Genomic DNA, 14670 nt, shown 5'->3' with positions numbered 1-14670 from the left:
TTAATATTCTTGTGTGATGTATGTGTGGTCAACATACAAAAAACTGTACAGATGTGTTGGAATTATGTTCCTCAGATGTGTTTGGCAGACAGTGCCGAAGCCCAGCCAGTCTTAGGCAAAGGCATGTTGTTTCTTAGACTTGCTATAAACCCATTCAGTGCTATGTATTTGAAGAAGAGGGTATGCTAACCCCAGTTAAGCTATCAGGCTGCTCTGTACAGTCTCTTTAAAGGAGCAGCAAATTTGAGGTTTTGTGAGTGCTACAGCAAGGGGGGCTGAGCACTGCAGAGGAACGCTTTTGGGGAGGATTCAGGGCTGGATGGGTTGCTGAGGTCTCCCTGCCAAGAGTAACTTGGCTGCTGGTGCCAAGGCTCTGAGCTACAGTCCCATAGCATTTAAGGCACCCCGAGATCCAAGGCAGGTGTTGACTGAATCTGTTACTGGCCTGAATGAATCCCAAACTATCGCGTAAGGGGTTAGTTGATTACATTCTATAAATATCTACATGGGGAACAAATATTTAATAATGGTCTCTTCAGAGTAGCAGAGAAAGTTTTATAACATGATCCAATGGCTGGAAGCTGAAGCTAGACAAATTCAGACTGGAAATAAGGTGTAAAGTTTTAATGGTGAGAGTAATTAACCATTGGAACAATTTGCCTAGCGTCATGGTGGATTCTCCATCATTGCATCCATGATGCATCCGATGAAGTGAGCTGTAGCTCACGAAAGCTTATGCTCAAATAAATTGGTTAGTCTCTAAGGTGCCACAAGTACTCCTTTTCTTTTTGCGAATACAGACTAACATGGCTGTTACTCTGAAATCTCCATCATTGGCAATTTTAAAATCAAGATGCGATGTTTTTCTAAAAGATCTGCTCTAGGAATTATTTTGGGGAGCTTCTATGGCCTGTGCTATGGTCAGTGCAGATAATCACAATGGTCTTTTCTGGCCTTGGAATCTAGGAAGAGCTTTAGCCCACTTAAAATGGATTTGTGATTTAAATTATAAATGTCCCAGGTGAAATATCTTCATATTTTTTCTGCAGCTTGGTTTATTGCAGTTTATGGATACAGATTATTTTCTGGTTTTCATTTATAGATTATAGTGCTTCCTGCAGTCTCTTCTTATTTTGATCATATCAAGAAAGAAAATTCAGAGTTCTCATGAATCCCTATTATGTGGGTCATATAATGTTCTGCTTCATGCAGTCATTTGTCAATTCAATTGTTCACATCTCTCATGACTTCTGCTTAGTGACTTAAATATTTACAGGTCCCCTGTTCCCAATTCTCTCAGCATTTCCCTAAAGGGACCTTTTTTAATGAAGGTTATGCTACAAAAAACATAGTCCTTTACAGTACAGTGATGAGTGAGGTGCGGTGAATTCATGCCCTAATTTATAAAGTAAAAATGTAGAAAGCTATTGCCCTAAAGGGTCCCATTGTATTTCCCATAATTTGGAACTCGCTGGTGTCAAGCAGTGCAATGACACTTCATATTAGGAGTTACACAGAGCTACTTGAACAAGATTACTGCACAACGGCAATTTAACATATGATGGCTGATGGCATATCTCCAGTATGGTACCTCTTGATTTCTCAAGGCCCCCAGCAACCTAATAGACAAAGCTTGCTATGTCCTACCTAGGCTCAGACAGTGTGTGAGAGAGGTCTGGATAGCCAGTTACATCAAGTTGGGCTGGTAGTCTCAAAAAATCAGATTATTTCAAGCAAGGTAGTGAATTTGTTATAAACACCACCCTCAAAAGTTTTTGCACTCTGCATAATATGGAATGAATACATTCTGAACATTCATTTGTTTGTAAACTGATCAACTGTACAGTGAGAGCTATCAAAAACGCAACATGCAAAGTATTTTGGAGGGGAAAAAAGCAGGTTGAGAAAGGGCCATTAAAATCAAGGATCAAGTTTAAAGAACCTCCAACTGATGGCCTGAACTGATGGCCTGAAACTCTCACACACAAATTCTATGAGAGGAAAATAAGTCCTTGTTTTGTCCTCTGTACAGTGTAGATTGTGCAATGCAGGCACTGCTTTGCAAGTGACCAGGAACTACCCTGCTGCCTGGGAAGCTCAGAGAAAAGGTCATGTCCGACTCAAAGTTTCCTGGTTCAGCATTGGCACTACATCTTCTCCTCCCGTTTTGGGGCTGATGTGTGCCCTTGGGGTGAATGAAGAGGGAGATGAGCAGGGTGTGGGTGAGTCCCTTTGTGCACTCCTACCTTTCCTTGCCATATGAGTGACCTTCATAGTCTGACTCCAAATTGGCCATGTAAATGGTTAGCCCTACTGTAACTTGACTCTTTCTGCTATATTTTTGGAGCTGACCTTTTCCTGTACCAGTTAAGTGTTTTCAGTCAGATCAATTAGATTAGATACATGAGGGTGTGCATTTTTTCCACATGCCTTAACTGTAAATGAAATAACTGCAAGTATTTGTACTGCCTGTGTTTGGGCTGAATTAAAGCCTTGTCCCTCATGCTGAAAATGAATTTGGATCCCATAGCCAATGAGAAGGCTACAGAAGCAAAGCATCAGACATTTTTGAAGACCATTCTCTGTGACCACATGTTCCACATTTTTAGCCACACTATGAAGGATCTCTCTATTGTATTTTCTATGATTTTTTAAGATTGCCGAGAAAAAAGACTAAAATATCCCAGAGCACGGCAAGAACCGAAGGATTCCTTTTAATACGTGACTTCACTGTAGCCATGGCTTTAACATTTAACACTGAGAAAGCTCTACCTGAAGTTCTATCCCTTCTGAGTACAAATGTACCCAAGTTTCCCCTTTCCTAAGTAAATACCTACCCTTGTGTTTACTTGTCTCCATTTTCCTACTTCCCTTCACTTCTAAGCTCAGTAAGTAGACTGTCTGCAACTGCTGTATTAACTTCCTCACCTCAAATGAACTCCTGGATCCTCTCCAATCTGACTCCCCCCTCTCTGCTCCACAGACATTTCTGTCACCGAAATCTCAAGATTCTTCCTAATTAAATTTCAAGATCCTCATTCTCTTGATAATGTTGCTCTAAAATCAAACAAACGAAAATGAACCATTTAAAAAAAATCTCTTCAAAGTAGTAGTTGAACCTACAATATGTGCAATCACACTACCAACCCTCTAAACCCTGGTACCATCCTACTGTCATGTTACTCAAAATCTTACATTGGGGGTCAGGAAGTTGTGGAACACAAACATGTACATGAGTGGGAGCTGGCTGTGCAAGGAACACCTGTGATACTGGCAATCAGGCTAATATAATGGGTGGTTTACAACCTAATCCTGAAAGGTGCAGAGTGCCTTAATCCCCTAGCAAGCATACATAAGCATACTGTTATAATAGCAGTTAGTGCTGCTACCCTAATACATGGATATTTTAGTAACTTCTGTGAAACCAAAAGTGTGAATTACTTTAGTCCAGTTTTCAGAGTAGCAGCCGTGTTAGTCTGTATCCGCAAAAAGGAAAGGAGGATTTGTGGCACCTTAGAGACTAACAAATTTATTTGAGCATAAGCTTTTGTGAGCTACAGCTCACTTCATCGTTACAGTGTGTATGGTAACACCCATTGTCATGAAGGGGATACTAGGAGCCAATGGTCAAGTTCCCATCCTGCAACTTTCTCCATTCCATAATGCCATCCATAATTTTTGCACCATTTTAAAAAATCCCACAAACCTATTGGGCACTTTTCGCTGTCAGCCATCTCAGACAGAAGCATGGAGCCCACACTATTTTCATGAGTGTTGCAACCACAGGATGAACAATACTGCAGTATTTGCAGAGCTACAGGAAGAACTGCAGAAATGGGGGATATGACTGTGACACACCATTCCCCAGCTGTACCCCATGTTCGCCACTTTTGTATGGTTATGATATATTTTGTACAAAGCATGCCTTGTGAGGTATCATTTGAAAACTCATGTTCTACTGTACATCATTGTCCTGTTAAAATGTGTGTATTAACACTGCACATGGAGTTAGGAGATTTTGCTATATGTTTGTTACTGAAACATATTTGTAAATCTGGGAAACACCCACCGACTAGCCCTTCAGAGACACAAAGGACTGACCACAGGTGTTAGAAAACTATTAACCGCCAACTCTAAACAAAGGATTTACATGTTGCCTCAGAGCTAACAGCATGTACTCAGAAAGTGGAAACAAGAATTTACAATTCAGCTGAAGGACGCTTTGCAGAGCACATAGGCAATGGGACTGCCTAACCCTATAACCCAGCAAGGATTTTTCCAGCACAAGGTATTGGGGTATAAGAAGGAGGAAAAAAGGCCTCTAGTCACTTCTCCACCGCTACCTTGGCACATGGATGTTAGATGGTTTGAAGACAAAGAGAAGCATCATTGAACAGTGGGAAGAGTGTCCCAGGCTAGAAGCAGACAGTCTGTGAAATGTATTGAAGCTTATGGTGAGATAACCTGCTTTGCTTTTAGAACTAATAGTCTTGGTAAAGTTTAGGAAATAGCTTGTGTGTTTATTTTTTATTTCTTTCATAACCATATCTGACTTGTATGCCTTTATCACGTACCGCTACCTCTTCTAGGCTGAGTAAATGAATGAAAAGTTGATACCTGTTCCCTTCTAAATTGGGGTTCGATGCCATCTGGACATTTAAACATTGTAATGGAAAATGAATTCATGCATTGGCCGAGGTTCCTTCCCCTGCATCGGGCTCAGCTGGTGGAACTGGCTAGACTGTGGTGCAGTTTCAAACAGGTCCTGGCTTGCACCATAGCTGGACCCTATACCCCATCAGATGTTCCCCATCCTCCTCGCTGTTCTGTGTCGTTAGTTCCTTGGACGTATCCATGGTACTCTGCAGGGTGCTGGTGGGGTCTCTGCCAAGTATGGCATACAGATCTTTGTGAAAGCAGTAGGTCTGCAGCTCTGCAACTGTTGGCCTCTCTGGTCCTGGGATATGCCTGCCGCAGTTGGTTTGCTCTCATATGGCACTGCTGCTGTTTCCTGTCATACCCCTTCTCTTGCATTCCCTGCGCAATCTCTTGGTAGATGTCCATGTTTCTGCGACTGCTCTCTAGCTGTGCCTGCACATCATCTTCTCTCTACAGGCCCAAGAGATCCAATACTTCCCATCTACTCCAGGGAGGAATGCTTCTAGTGTGTGGAGCTGGCCTGGTTGGTTGGGTAGTTGCATACAATAATGGAGAGCTGCTAAGTGTGCTGGCCGAGTTGGGCAACCAGGAAAAGACATTTCAAAATTATGCAGAGGTTTTAAAGGGTGAAACCACACAGAGGCACAGCCAAGGAGCACTATAGAGAGTAGAAAGAAAAGGAGTACTTGTGGCACCTTAGAGACTAACCAATGTATTAGAGCATAAGCTTTCGTGAGCTACAGCTCACTTACAACGCACACTTTGCTTCTCTACAAAAGAAAAAGGACACTAAACTTTCTAAACTACTACATGCTACAAGGGGCCACAGCAATGGTTCCCTCAACCCACCTAGCAATATTGTTAACCTATCCAACTATACTATCAGCCCAGCAGAAGCAGCTGTTCTATCTCGGGGCCTCTCCTTCTGCCCCTCCACCCCCACGAACATGATACAGTTCTGTGGTGACCTAGAATCCTATTTTCGACGTCTCCGACTCAAGGAATATTTCCAAAATACCTCTGAACAGCATACTAATCCACAGAGTTCTCCCTACCAACACTACAGAAAGAGGGATTCTAGGTGGACTCCTCCTGAAGGTCGAAACAGCAGACTGGACTTCTACATAGAGTGCTTCCGCCGACGTGCACGGGATGAAATTGTGGAAAAGCAGCATCACTTGCCCCATAACCTCAGCCATGCGGAACGCAATGCCATCCACAGCCTCAGAAACAACTCTGACATCATAATCAAAAAGGCTGATAAAGGAGGTGCTGTTGTCATCATGAATAGGTCGGAATATGAACAAGAGGCTGCTCGGCAGCTCTCCAACACGAGTTTCTACAAGCCATTACCCTCTGATCCCACTGAGAGTTACCAAAAGCAACTACAGCATTTGCTCAAGAAACTTCCTGAAAAAGCACAAGATCAAATCCGCACAGACACACCCCTGGAACCCCGACCTGGGATATTCTATCTACTACCCAAGATCCATAAACCTGGAAATCCTGGGCGCCCCATCATCTCAGGCATTGGCACCCTGACAGCAGGATTGTCTGGCTATGTAGACTCCCTCCTCAGGCCCTACGCTACCAGCACTCCCAGCTACCTTCGAGACACCACTGACTTCCTGAGGAAACTTCAATCCATCGGTGATCTTCCTGATAACACCATCCTGGCCACTATGGATGTAGAAGCCCTCTACACCAACATTCCACACAAAGATGGACTACAAGCCGTCAAGAACACTATCCCCGATACTGTCACGGCTAACCTGGTAGCTGAACTTTGTGACTTTGTCCTTACCCATAACTACTTCACATTTGGGGACAATGTATACCTTCAGATCAGCGGCACTGCTATGGGTACCCGCATGGCCCCACAGTATGCCAACATTTTTATGGCTGATTTAGAACAACGCTTCCTCAGCTCTTGTCCCCTAAAGCCCCTACTCTACTTGCGCTATATTGATGACATCTTCATCATCTGGACCCATGGAAAAGAAGCCCTTGAGGAATTCCACCATGATTTCAACAATTTCCATCCCACCACCAACCTCAGCCTGGTCCAGTCCACACAAGAGATCCACTTCCTGGACACTACAGTGCTAATAAACAATGGTCACATAAACACCACCCTATACCGGAAACCTACTGACCGCTATTCCTACCTGCATGCCTCCAGCTTTCACCCTGACCACACCACACGATCCATCGTCTACAGCCAAGCTCTGCGATACAACCGCATTTGCTCCAACCCCTCAGACAGAGACAAACACCTACAAGATCTCTGTCAAGCTTTCTTACAACTACAATACCCACCTGCAGAAGTAAAGAAACAGATTGATAGAGCCAGAAGAGTTCCCAGAAGTTACCTACTACAGGACAGGCCTAACAAAGAAAATAACAGAATGCCACTAGCCGTCACCTTCAGCCCCCAACTAAAACCCCTCCAATGCATTATTAAGGATCTACAACCTATCCTAAAGGATGACCCAACACTCTCACAAATCTTGGGAGACAGGCCAGTCCTTGCCTACAGACAGCCCCGCAACCTGAAGCAAATACTCACCAACAACCACATACCACACAACAGAACCACTAACCCAGGAACTTATCCTTGCAACAAAGCCCGTTGCCAATTGTGCCCACATATCTATTCAGGGGACACCATCACAGGGCCTAATAACATCAGCCACACTATCAGAGGCTCGTTCACCTGCACATCCACCAATGTGATATATGCCATCATGTGCCAGCAATGCCCCTCTGCCATATACATTGGTCAAACTGGACAGTCTCTACATAAAAGAATAAATGGACACAAATCAGATGTCAAGAATTATAACATTCATAAACCAGTCGGAGAACACTTCAATCTCTCTGGTCACGCAATCACAGACATGAAGGTCGCTATCTTAAAACAAAAAAACTTCAAATCCAGACTCCAGCGAGAAACTGCTGAATTGGAATTCATTTGCAAATTGGATACTATTAATTTAGGCTTAAATAGAGACTGGGAGTGGCTAAGTCATTATGCAAGGTAGCCTATTTCCTCTTGTTTTTTCCTCCCCCCCCCCAGATGTTCTGGTTTAACTTGGATTTAAACTTGAAGAGTGGTCAGTTTGGATGAGCTATTACCAGCAGGAGAGTGAGTTTGTGTGTGTATGGGGGTGGGGGGGATGTGAGAAAACCTGGATTTGTGCAGGAAATAGCTCAACTTGATTGTCATGCACATTGTGTAAAGAGTTGTCACTTTGGATGGGCTATCCAGCAGGAGAGTGAATTTGTGTGGGGGGGTGGAGGGTGAGAAAACCTGGATTTGTGCTGGAAATGGCCCACCTGATGATCACTTTAGATAAGCTATTACCAGCAGGACAGTGGGGTGGGAGGAGGTATTGTTTCATATTCTCTGTGTATATATAAAACCTGCTGCAGTTTCCACGATATGCATCTGAGGAAGTGAGCTGTAGCTCACGAAAGCTTATGCTCTAATAAATTGGTTAGTCTCTAAGGTGCCACAAGTACTCCTTTTCTTTTTGCGAATACAGACTAACACGGCTGTTACTCTGAAAGCTACTCTTGGGCAGCCTGCAGAAAGTGCTGCCCAAGAGACCCAGAGTGACAGTAACCTGTGGCCCTCTGACAGGCCTCTTTAACAGCAGAGGTTTCCCCAGGAAGTTAACTGAGCAACCTCACAGACTTCAGCCTTCTGCAGCGCCAGACCTTGCTTGATCTCTGGCCTCCGACACCAGCCTGACTCCAATCCTGATTCCTGCCTCTTGATTCTAACCTGATACTGTGTCTGATCTCCAGTCTCTGAACCCAGCCTGAATCTGTCCCTGACTCTTGCCTCCTGATTCCAACCTGGCACTGTTTCTGGACTTAGGTCTCTGAGCCTGGTCAGACTCTGATCCTAACTCTTGCTTATGGAATCTGGCCCTTACGTTTGATCCAGCTCCTGCCCAGTGACTACCATCCCTGATAGGCAGACCTCAGCCCAGCTCTGACCAGTAGGCCAGACTGCCTATGCACTGGTCCATTACAGCATTGACCTCCATAGGTTAACTACGGCTCAATGCTGTTTGGGGAGGTGGTATTACTGTGTTGCTGTAACAGGGTGCTTATGTTGCCCAGATACGTATATGAGTGTAGACACATGCACAATTAGGTCAATACAAAGTGACTTGAATTGAACTATCTTTGGAGTGTAGACCAGGCATTAGATACAGTAACTCCTCACTTAAAGTTTTCCTGGTTAACGTTGTTTCATTGTTACGTTGCTGATCAATTAGGGAACATGCTCGTTTAAAGTTGTGCAATGCTCCCTTATAACGTCTGGCAGCCGCCTGCTTTGTCTACTGCTTGCAGGAAGAGCAGCCCGTTGGAGCTAGCTGGTGGGGGCTTGGAACCAGGGTGGATCGGCAGCCTCCCTGTCAGCTCCGTGCACCCCTAAGTTCCCTGGGCGGCAGCCACCCAACAGGCTATCAATTGCCGACAGTTTAGCCATCCCTCTGCCCACCACCCTGTGCTGCTCCTGTCCTCTGCCTTGGAGCTGCTCCCCGGAGCCTCCTACTTGCTGTACAGGTGGGGAGAGAGATGGGGGCTAATGTCAGGGTGTCCCCCTCCCCCTGCTCCTGCACCCCACTTACTCCATCTCAATGGGGGCGGGGGGACACACATGACAGGGTTCAGGACAGAGGGAGCTTCCAGGCAGCAGCAGCTGCTATCTCAACTTGCTGATCTACTTCAAAAAACAGTTTACTTAGAGTGGGGTCAGTGCACTTAAAGGGGCAATGCACATCTCTCACTCTCTCACACAGGGTGTGTGTCTCTGTCTGCCATGCTGTCTCCCCTCCCTCCATTCGTGCTGCCTTGTAGAGTGTGCGGCTACTTTAACAACAATGGGTTAACCTTTGAGGGCTCAGCCAAAAGCTAGTTCATCATTTAGCAGTAAGGCATTCCTTGGGAAATATCCCACCCTCTTCTACCCTCTGATTTCACCACCTCAACCAAGCTTCACAATCATCACCGCTGTGTACAGTATTAAATTGTTTGTTTTAAAACTTATACTGTCCCTCTCTCTCTGTATATAGATATATATAGAGAGAGTCTTGTCTGGTGAAAATTTTTTCCCTGGAACTTAACCCCCCCATTTACATTAATTCTTATGCGGAAATTGGATTCGCTTAACATCGTTTCACTTAAAGTTGCATTTTTCAGGGACATAACTACAATGTTAAGTGAGGAGTTACTGTACTATGGTGATGGGTACTGTAGAGCAGTGATTCTCAAAGCTGGTCTGCCGCTTGTTCAGGGAAAGCCCCTGGCGCTCCGGGCTGGTTTGTTTACCTGCTGTGTCTGCAGGTTCGGCTGATCACGGCTCCCACTGGCCGCGGTTTGCTGCTGCAGGCTAATGAGGGCTACGGGAAGCGGGACAGGCGAAGGGATGTGCGGGCCAGGGGCTTTCCCTGAACAAGCAGCAGACTGCCTTTGAGAACCACTGCTGTAGAGAACCCTAAGTGTTTGTCTACTTGGGGACACTCAGGAAAGTTAATATGTGTTAAGCAAAGGTATCAAGTATTAGCTTGTATTAGTATTAACTAAAGTGCATTAAACCCTTGTGTGAACACTCTCATTAAGAAGTAAAGTGGCCTTAGTTAAGCTAAAGCAAACTGAGGCTACTTTACTTCTCATGTGTGCCCACAAAAGAGAGATTTACATATGCATATGGTCAATTGAATGAATGACTGGTCACGTGCACTTGAAAATACACCAATTTGCATGTAAGGATTTAGGATTTGCACACACTAGTTAGGTTTATGCAAATATGTACACAATCCTAACTTTAAAAACTTGCCCAATTTGAGAAATTTTGACTGTAACTCCTGTAGTTTACCAATATGTGTGTATATATAATAGATATATAAATGGTTCTGATTTACTGAGGATTTCTTGATGATTCTCTTTGGTGGGTCCTACTTAACCTCTGTTTTGAGGCATAAAGTTGTGTGTAGAGCTTGTACTGACCCACAGCAGAGAGGTGAATTTCACTCTGGATGTTTTTCTACAGAGTACAAAGGATTCCATTATCTTCTGGCATTCTGAATGCCAGCATAGGGCTGATGTGAAGTTCAACTATGCAGAGCAACTTTACAGCCAAAATAAACGTAGTAGAGTCCTGCTGTTGACTCACTGTGAATTTGTAAATAAAAGAGTTTGAACTTTGTAAGATAATGAAATCCCTGCATTCTTGCCTTCTCAGTGTGAAGTGAAGGAGTTTCCTGCACATGGACAAAAGCTGAAAGTTGCCTTCATCTTTTATTTGTGTAAGTACAATAGCAGCTGAACATGAAAAAGTAGCAAGACTTTGTATTTATACAGCTCTTCTTATATGTAAAGTGTGTACCAATAATCCTCAAAATGTCTGCATTAGGTGAAAATGAAGCAAAGTGATTAAAAGACTTGCCAAATATGACACAAAACCAGTGGTAGCCTTATGTATTATTTGTGGTATAGTAATGCCTAGAAATCTAAGTTAGCCATGTACTAGCACTTATTATAGGCAGAACTGTTAGCGGCACCTATAATTAAGATTGAGTAACATTTTTCATTATAAGACCTTGTTTACTTATTATTTTGTCTGAATTCAGGCTGAAATTTTCCATGGAGAGTGTCTGCCTCAAGCTGATTTTTTATTTATTTTTTTAAATTTCCAGCTAAAATGCTTTAGCCATTTCTCAGAACAAAGTTAGGGGAAAATACATTGTCTTGCCAATGTTTGAAAAAAAAATTCTTACAACCATTTCATTGAGAAGCTCTGGCACCTCCATGCTTTGGAGAAGGGACTTGAAATTTGGGGGTATTACCGTGGTATCAGGGATGTGTCGTTTCCAATTCCCTTGGAAACCTACCCAAATTTGGCCAAGTTATAAACCTTTGAAAAATCTCAATTTGCACATGCTCAGACTAGTTAGAATTTGTCATCTAAATTCTCTAAAGATTTCAGCTGCACTGGGCATGCTCCAGCCCAAGGAGGCTGGGGCAGAGCTGGACTTTGCCTGCAGTTGCTACTCCTGGCAGCCAGGGCCTGGCACAGGAACTGACAGCAGGGAAGCAAAAACGCTTGTGAATTTGAAGAGAAGCTGTGTAATTCTTCCTCACCTAGTTTATGACAATGTGATTAAGGTGGCGTGGGAATTTCCTAACAAGACATACACTACAAAGATAGTGTATGTCCAGTTGTGCAGGTGAACCATAGTTGCATAGTTGAACCATCTGAAGTGTGTTATGGAACATGGTGCCCCAGTAACTGGTAAGTTCCTTTTCAATTCTGCATAGAATCCTCCCTCCCTCCCTACCTCCATGGATGATTTACTGCGTTCTACATCCCACTGTGAAAACTGTTTGACATGGAGGGTTCTAATTCTGCCTAGAACAGTCAACTCTGTTGCCTGAAATGGTGGCAGCTCACAATGCCTCTTGGTCTAAACATCTATTCTAACATCTATTAGGTTTCATCTGAACTGCAGCTGACTGTTGTATGGTATAAAATATGTTAGCCTAGTGTGGCAAATATGTTCATTACTTAATTTGTTTTCATACTGATGTTGTGTAACAGTATTAAAATAAAATATTTATGTGTAAAAGCTGCGCAGGAAACATTGCTCTAAATGAATGTGTAAGTATTTTCTGAATGAAACATTTTAGGTTAGTTTGATGCATTTTAATTAAAAAGTAATGACATTTGTTTTTGTAGTTAATTATTTAAATATATTTACCAACATGCACATAACAATACCACACAACCTGTAAGACCTATAAGAAGCGCAACATGACTAAAGGCCTAATTTTGATTTCATTTATGTTTGTGTAAATCAGATGCAACTCTAATGAAGTCCAGGCAGTTGCACTGTGATAGAACTAGTGTAAGTAAAATTGGAATCAAGATTTCTAGGTCCGTCTGCTCTCAGGAGGCTCATGAAATACACAAGTTCAGCTGCATCAGATAACACTGGAGGACTAAACCATTGATTGTCCTGGGTACAAGACTGGGCTCAATGCTACTTCCTCTAGCAAATGATAGGAACTGTGAGTGTATTGCGTCTGAAATGGGTCTCTGATGTGTGTCATTTCTGATCTCTTAGTATGCCAATCCATGGATAGAGTGCCTCACCCCATAGCATCTAGGTACCCAAAAGCAAGATATATTTGTCCTTCCCAGCACAATTAGCCCGATTTTCCCGTCTACTAGTACTACATTAGAGCAAAGAAAGATAATAGTAAAACTAGAATCTCATTTACTACAGTGTTGTTCCTAAAAAGCTATCTAATTTTACCTGCAGTAATCAGAGAAAGTTGCCTCATTATCTGTAGTATTAACTATACTTACTGTAGGAAATGCCTTAAAATACTGCATAAACTGAGGTTATCTAAATGAACTTTCTTGTGTAATTACCTAAGGCAATTGACCACTAGGGAATGGGGAGTTGTTAAGGGCCAGATTCTACCACTCTTAATCATGTTGAAGTCACACCTTATTTTGCAGGTAGTCCCACTGAAATCAATGGGACTAGTAGCAATTCACTGCTTAGCGTTTGGGTTTTTGTTTTTAATTGTAAATCTTCTGAAAAAGTAAAAGGCTGCTTCACGCTTTCTGCAACTTAAAAAAAAGTGATTTTGTGAATTCACAGAAAGGATTGATCAATTTACAGTAGAAGAAAAGTTGCTTTAAAGAAACAATTTGTCACTAAGACAGAAAATCTCTTCTCAGAGTAAAGATATATAGCCTGTTTCTGCTTTCACACTGATTTTATAGTATCAAAACTCCTCTGAGGTCAGTGTAGTTATTCTGGATACACATTGGTGCAACTGAGAACAGGACCAGGTCCAAAATCAGAAGCAGCCTATTTCCTGGTTCCAGTGGGCAGGAATGCTGGAACAATTTTTATAGTGGCGATGCTGAGAACCATTGAACCAAACTGTAAACCCTATATGGATGGAAGCCACTTCAAGGGAGAGGGTGTGTGGCAGCACCCCCAGCACCTCTAGTTCCGGCACTTGTGACAAGGGGCTGAAATCTTGTATCACACATGTATCACAAGTACAGCTCACAGGAATTTAGCATTGTCAATTCTGAGTTTGCTAGCTCTGACTCAGTCTAGAACCAAAACCTCAATCTAATCTCAATCCACTTCTGAATACAAATTCCTTGACCCACCTGTTGTTACTTTGTAATATATGCAAGAATGTACTCGATGCTGTAGCAGACACAAAATGAAGATAGGGCTCTCCCTTAAGAGTTTGTGTGTAATATTTAAATGTTAGGACTCGGTGTGATTTTTTGAGATGAGTGGTGTGCTATACAGTTGTCTCAGTGTTTTACAGTATAACATGCCATTAGCTCTCTTGTGCTGTGAATCATCCTGTTTTATAAACAGATCTTAGAAAGTAGGAGTGGTCTTTTGGCTGCTGAATTTTTTTCTCTCTGTGTCATTCTTTGTGCCTCTCTGTACCTTTTACAGAAAGCTGAAATGAAAGAGATTTAGATTCTGATGAACTTGATGTAGCTGCTCTCCATGTCTGTGCTAAACGGTAAGTTTGTCAATCGGCTGCTATTTCAGACAAATCATTGGTGTTTATTCATGTCTGTGGTTTTCTTTCCTCTATTGTACACTAAGATTCTCAGCATTGATTTCAAGGCATGCAGCAGCAGCAGAGTTAATAAAACTGGATTGGGAGTATCCCTCTGACAAAAATAAAACCCTAGTGGAAATGTACTCTTTGTTTCCACCTGCTTAGTTTTGTTATCCACACAAAATTTGGTCCTATAGCAGAACAATTCTCAGGCTAACTCTAAAAGAAAAAAAGTTTTAATATATCTTCAAATATACTTCTCCTTTTTCCACCACCACCTTTTAAAGTATACATTACAGAGTACAAGAGTAAACTAACATTAAACTTTCCTACTAGCTGGGCTTAAGGGCTATCCACTATTTGGAAATGACTGAAATT

At 42.7% G+C, this 14670-nt stretch overlaps 1 protein-coding gene across 4 annotated transcripts in view; it reads left to right on the top strand.

Annotated features, from left to right (window-relative positions):
* The window catches only part of SHANK2 (SH3 and multiple ankyrin repeat domains 2), a 613416-nt gene that overhangs the window by 41648 nt on the left and 557098 nt on the right, over nucleotides 1-14670 (top strand). For 3 of the 4 annotated variants that reach the window (XM_073347893.1, XM_073347892.1, XM_073347890.1), the window contains exons 2-3: nucleotides 10922-10985; nucleotides 14181-14250. The exons of the other annotated variant lie outside the window; for it this stretch is intronic. The gene's annotated coding sequence lies outside the window, so the exon portion shown is untranslated. The remainder of the gene's footprint in view (nucleotides 1-10921; nucleotides 10986-14180; nucleotides 14251-14670) is intronic. 4 annotated transcript variants of the gene reach the window in all.

Source organism: Lepidochelys kempii, chromosome 6, assembly GCF_965140265.1.
Source record: "Lepidochelys kempii isolate rLepKem1 chromosome 6, rLepKem1.hap2, whole genome shotgun sequence".
NCBI lineage: Eukaryota > Metazoa > Chordata > Testudines > Cheloniidae > Lepidochelys > Lepidochelys kempii.
Note: the sequence above shows the minus strand (reverse complement) of the source record. Positions and strands in the feature narration are given on the sequence as shown.